Source organism: Atractosteus spatula, unplaced genomic scaffold, assembly GCF_055471065.1.
Source record: "Atractosteus spatula isolate fAtrSpa1 unplaced genomic scaffold, fAtrSpa1.hap1 Scaffold_23, whole genome shotgun sequence".
Taxonomy (NCBI): domain Eukaryota; kingdom Metazoa; phylum Chordata; class Actinopteri; order Semionotiformes; family Lepisosteidae; genus Atractosteus; species Atractosteus spatula.
In genome coordinates, this window is record NW_028296797.1 from 113,603 (window position 1) to 120,000 (window position 6,398).

Below are 6,398 nucleotides of genomic sequence, written 5' to 3' on the forward strand. Positions count from 1 at the left end.
AAGGTCTCTCGATTGTAAAACAAGTGTAAAAAACAAGACAAAGTGCAAACAGTGCATCAAGACAATGTACAAACAATAGACAATGTGCAAGTAAACATGTAGACATTTCTTTCCAAGGCAGCGGGTACAAGCGATCTCGCGTTTTAAAACCACCAGGAAAAGAAGAAAGGCACTTTTCCTTGCTTGCGCCAGCACACAACGATGTGAGGAGGACACCGTAGTCGGCAGAATTCGAACCTGCGCGGGGAGACCCCAATGGATTTCTAGTCCATCGCCTTAACCACTCGGCCACAACTACAGCGAGCACCGCCGTTGCTGCGTTCTTGCTACAATCTCACATGGATCGCGAGGCGCCGGCGGAAACATTTTTCAAAGTCAGTCTCCATTAAAAAAAAAACCTTTCCAAAATACAAGCCATGCAGACAGACACGCCTCAGAGGACTTAAGGGTGGCTTCATGTGGGAATGATAAAGCCTCCCCGTCTGGACAGGAAAATGGCACTTTGTTAGACACAAAGAAACAATCAACAACAGACAAATGTCCACAAGCATTTAAGAAGCCGCACCATGTTCTTGCTACAATCACACACGGATCGCGAGACGCCGGCGGAAATCTTTTTCAAAGTCGTTCTCCGTTAAAAAAAAAAACCTTTCCAAAATACAAACCTTGCAGACAGACACGCCTCAGAGGACTTAAGGGTTGCTTCATGTGGGAATGATAAAGTCTCCCCGTCCGGACAGGAAAATGGCACTTTGTTAGACACAAAAAAACAATCAACAACAGACAAATGTCTACAAGCATTTTAGAAGCCGCACTTGAAATAGCTCTTATATTCGTGTTAGACGCAGGAATCGCCTTTTTATTGACGTTCTTACGAACACCATGGAAAGCAAAATAAAGCAAAGCAGAGCAGAACAAAACGAACAAAATAAAACCCTCACGTCCTGCACTTGAATATAATGCCGTTACGTGCCGAAGCGGTATTGGACGTCATCCTAGCACTGCAACCCGGGGCGTACGGTATATGGGAACGAGCACACGTCACGAATCGTCTCTAATCACTCCCTGCACTGTAAGGCGCCTTGAAGCGTGCACCCTCAACATTCATCTTTGCGCATCTGTGAAAGGTAAACTCTTGAGCAAACTCTGAACCAGACGCTCAAACTCCAGCTAGGATTAGGGGTCGCATTCCCATGCTACTTGAACACTTTGTTCAAACCAGGCTGTCCGGACATGAGTTGGCGCGCTCCAGATTTTCTTTTTCTTTTTTTTCCCTCGTACTCGAGGGTCATTTTCCTGTTCCACATGCAATTTCAACATCTTCCTTGGGAGATGTCAAGCCAGCAAGCCACTGCTGTGCTTCAGTGGCCGGTGTGGAGTTCAGTGGCCCTGTTGTACACGGAAAGCACATTGAGCTCCTTGGACATGAAAAGTTCCAGTTAAAAGCCATTTGTCATCCTTTCTCTTGGTGTCGATGTTGCTATTGTATGTAAAGGTGGCAACTTGCTCAGCGAGCAGGCGGAGCGCACAGCGAATGCAGATGTGTCTGAGTTGTGTGTCCAAGTGGCTGCAAAAGGACAGAGCTCCTGGCGCGCTGTGGCTTAGTTGGTTAAAGCGCCTGCCTAGTAAACAGGAGATCCCGGGTCCGAATCCCAGCGGTTCCTTTTTTTGTTCTGTCTTCTCGAACAGGACTGGTCATTATGGACAACCGCCTACGGCTAGACTTAATTAAATGCAAGTATTCATTTCCTGTCTTGAACGACTTGTTTTTCTTAGAATGCAACTTGCAAAACATGAAATGCAAACCTTGCTAATCAGCGCTCGCGGCTGGAAAACAAAAAAGAAGTCAGCAATGTTTTTTCTTTAACCTTAACCCTGCTAATGGAGAAGAGTTAAACGACCGAGTCTACGTAGCTTAAACGGTCCGCACGTCGGGTTCTTAGCTGAAAGGGTAGTAAATCAGGCTCACCCAGTCCTTAATCTTTTAAAGAGGATAAAAAATTGAACCTAGTCGCCACATCACATACATCCTGTTCAATGATAAGAAGGTGACATCTGTCCTCGCTCCAGAGTAAATCACACGTTGAGGGCATTTTTTTTCCACTTTACCATGAGTCGGGCTCGGTTGCACACAGGCGAGAGCAGAGCAATGAGGTCACGGGGACAGGGGAGTCACACGCTGGCGGTTTGAACACGCGGAAGATCACTGAGGGATCTACAGTATATGGACCCTCTGTGCGCCACCCGTCCAAACTCTGGACTCTGAATCCTGCCATCCGAGTTTAGATCTCGGCGGAACCTGAGCCGCAGTTCCTTCTTAAAACGTAATCTGGTGAGCATTTCTAGAATCGTACTTGTATAGATGCAGCCTTTAATGTGTTGCTAGGTTAAAATTGATGACTTCTTGAACTTCAGTAGGCAATTGCCCTCTTGATTTCGGATTTAATTGCTTTACTACAGGGGTGCTTTTATGATGACAGAGTCATGTTCAGGTACTTTGCTGGATGGAGGAAGCTCATTTCGGACTCTGTGATCTGCTCACCTGGAAAGGTCTGCTGTACTACTACAAGAGAGAAGTAGAGTCTGGAAGAAGGGACAATTTTATGATGCTTTGGAAGAAAGTGTTTTTTTTTTCTTTGAAATCGAAATGAATCAGAATATCAGTGCAAAGGACAAACTCTTGGTTTGGTTTAAAGAGATATGGTTTTAAACAGACACAATGTAGAAAACAGGTGTTTCTCACTTTTGGAAAAGAATGGACCGGGGGTAATGTTTTACTAGTTGCAGTGCTGAGCTCACTGGGTTGCAGTCGTGCAGTGTGACACCAGGGCCAGTGGCGCAATGGATAACGCGTCTGACTACGGATCAGGAGATTGTAGGTTCGGCTCCTGCCTGGCTCGGGTCACTTTTAAACGCATCAGGCTACTCCCTAAGTAGCCTGTGCTACTTACTGTATGTGGGTGTAATCGTACCCAGTACAAGATTTCCTTCATGTAAATGAACTGCACCTGGGCTCAGTACGGTGCTGAGAGCCCAGCGTTGCTGTTCTAATTAGCACGCACTGCATCGGCTATGAACCCGAACATTTCAATTATTCCGATCAGTAAGTCAACACGTAGTCCACATGAAAGGTAGAAATATTCTCTTGTCTGTCTCTTGTTTGTATATAACTGAATGTCCCTGACAATGTACTGTTAGTTTTAATTGAAGAACGGCATTTGTGTTCAAATATAGCAGACAAGTTTACGTAACTGCTCATGCGACACTCAGTTGTAATTAGTCAAGAAATAAAGTCGAACAACAGCTGAGGGTTTGAATGTGAACGTATCAGATTGCAGCGCCTTTTACTTCCATTGACAAATGATAGAGATTCGAAGAGAGATCCTTCAGACTGGCAAGCAAACCCACGGCTTTTTTGGTTTTCTATCTAGGCAACGTTGGTGTCTGCAATAGCATAAATGAAAGCACGATGCAATTTCTGTGGCTACATTTGTTGCACTTCATGCACAGTAAGAGTGTTTCTAACACCAAATAAAAACTCAACAATTAGCGATCACGCCTTCTCCTCAGTTAACCCACTGAAACCCTCGCTGATAAGAATTCTTTACTGCGTGCTTTACGAGCACCTATCTTGTCGGTTCTTTGAGCTTTATTGATCCGATTTTCAAAGGCATAAGTAGAGCACCAGACGTGCGAACGCAAAATGTGTGGTTATCTGAAGAATTGATTTCCATGGCAGCGGGTCCAAGCGATTTAGCGTTTTTATAGTACCAGAAAAGGAGAAGCGGCACTTCGCCTCTGCCGCGCAGGCACACTACAATGTGCGGCAGCCGCCGTAGACGGCAGGATTTGAACCTGCGCGGGGAGTCCCCACCAGATTTCAAGTCCATCGCCTTAACCACTCGGCCACGACTACGGCAAGCTTGCCACTGCCGCATTCCTCCTATAATCTAACACGAGTGCGAGGTGGCTGGGGAAACCTTTTCAGAGTCGCTCCCCGTTAAAAAAAATACCTTTGACAAAATACGTGCCGGCAGACAGACACGCCTCCGAGGGTTTAAGGGTGGCTTCACGTTCAAAGGATAAAGTCTCCCCGTCCTGATGTCAAAATGCAACTTTGGCAGACAGAAAAAACATCAACAAACCACAAATGTGGACAAGGATTTTACAAGCTGCACCACACTGCACTTTGAAAAGCATTTAAATTAGTGTTAGACGCAGGAATTGCCTTTGGTTTACGCGCTTACGAAAGCCCTCAGCTCCTGCAGTTGAATATAATGCCGTTACGTGTCGAAGCAGTAACGTACGTCATCCTACCACTGCAGCACGGGGAATATAGGGAAATGAGCACACGCTACGAATCGTCTCAATCACTCCCTAGAGTTGTAAGGCGCATTGAAGGGTGCACCGCCATCATTAATCGTTGCGCCTCTGTGAAAGGAAAGCTCTTGAGCAGTTTTGAAACAGCTCGGATGAAACACTTGATTGCTTCCATGTGCATCTGGAGTTCATTTCTTATTTTCACTTCACGCCGCCCAAAGCATTTCTAAAACAGGAGATTCGCGTTTGGGAATGCGCCCTGCCCTAAAAATAAAACAGGTCTACGGGTCTGAAACCTGCTCCACAGAAAACAGTTTTGTTGCGCTTTTGATCAAAGGGAGATTCGTTGTTCTTACTTTTTGATGACATAACATCCAAAGGGGCTTCTTTGGAGCTGAATTCCAACCAGCATCCTAAAGTTTCTTGGTGGTATCCTTTACAGTCCTCTGTTCGGTCGACAAGGGACTGAAGTGGGCAGCTTTCCTCACACATGCAGTGCAATGTACTGTAGTGTTCCCGTTCACTGAATTCGCAGTTCTGCATCAGACCTCTAACTCGTTTCCTAAGTCTTGGTCAGCTTGAATTTAAGCCACGAACCATGCTTCTACTGTATAAACGTCTAGAGGAATCACAAACTATTTGAGAGGCCATCATTCCAGGGGGAACTGACAAAGTCTATCTCTAAACACCTAGCGCAGTCTCTCGAGAGACTGTCAAAAATCTCTTTCTCCATTTGCGTTGCAAGTAAATGGAAACACAGTCTCAACCCAGAGTCACTTGGCAGTAGCGGCACTTAACCACTGTTATTGTCACTGCTTGATACCAACGTTAGCCTACTATACCATGTTCAGCCACCGCTGGAAAACGTACTGCTCTAGTACCACACGTGTCAGACATGGAGAGCAACAAGTGTGTGATTTGAACCCATGCATGCAGAGCACAATGTATTAGTAGTCCATCACCTTAACCACTCAGCCACGACTACAGCAAATGCTGTTATTGCTGCATTCTTGCTACAATCTCACATGGATCGCGAGACGCCGGCGGAAATCTTTTTCAAAGTCGTTCTCCGTTAAAAAAAAAAACCTTTCCAAAATACAAACCTTGCAGACAGACACGCCTCAGAGGACTTAAGGGTTACTTCATATGGGAATGATAAAGTCTCCCCGTCTGGACAGGAAAATGGCACTTTGTTAGACACAAAAAAACAATCAACAACAGACAAATGTCTACAAGCATTTTAGAAGCCGCACTTGAAATAGCTCTTACATTCGTGTTAGACGCAGGAATCGCCTTTTTATTGACGCTCTTACAAACGCCATGGAAAGCAAAACAAAGCAAAGCAGAGCAGAACAAAACGAACAAAATAAAACCCTCATGTCCTGCACTTGAATATAATGCCGTTACGTGCCGAAGCGGTATTGGACGTCATCCTAGCACTGCAACCCGGGGCGTACGGTATATGGGAACGAGCACACGTCACGAATCGTCTCTAATCACTCCCTGCACTGTAAGGCGCCTTGAAGCGTGCACCCTCAACATTCATCTTTGCGCATCTGTGAAAGGTAAACTCTTGAGCAAACTCTGAACCAGACGCTCAAACTCCAGCTAGCATTAGGGGTAGCATTCCCACGCTACTTGAACACTTTGTTTACGCTCAGTGCTGGATTTTGGGAACTTTAGGACGAGTGGGACTTTTCTCCTATCTGTCAATTCGTTTTGTTTTGGAGACTCTTGGCTGTCTGTGTTGTATAGTGCAGCGTGAAGAAAACGTTTTCGAAAACTGTGCCGGCTCAAAAGTTGTAAGAAATCCTCTCCAGCTCTTTTAAGTCTCTTCAGTTTTGTCATTTAAAGTGAAACTAGATGTATAACTGGAGCCTCACTTATGCAAATATTGCAAATTTACATAAGTGAGGCTCCAGTTCGACATCTAGTTTCACTTTATATGACAGAAGTACATCAGACTGTGCCGGACTGGGGGATCACTTCCGGTTATTTTTACCATCTTAAACATTTGAAATCCTCCCCTAGGCAATTGTGACACTTCATCTTGGCTCCACCTAGGACACTCTTCAATC

At 45.3% G+C, this 6,398-nt stretch overlaps 2 non-coding genes across 2 annotated transcripts; both read right to left on the minus strand.

The window, feature by feature from the left end:
* Window positions 1-216: 216 nt before the first annotated feature.
* Window positions 217-298, minus strand: trnas-aga (transfer RNA serine (anticodon AGA)). Its single transcript has one exon. It is a non-coding gene; the product is annotated as a tRNA-Ser (tRNA).
* A 3,536-nt stretch (window positions 299-3,834) lies between these two features.
* On the minus strand, window positions 3,835-3,916 carry trnas-uga (transfer RNA serine (anticodon UGA)). The gene has a single exon. It is a non-coding gene; the product is annotated as a tRNA-Ser (tRNA).
* Between the last annotated feature and the right edge of the window lie 2,482 nt (window positions 3,917-6,398).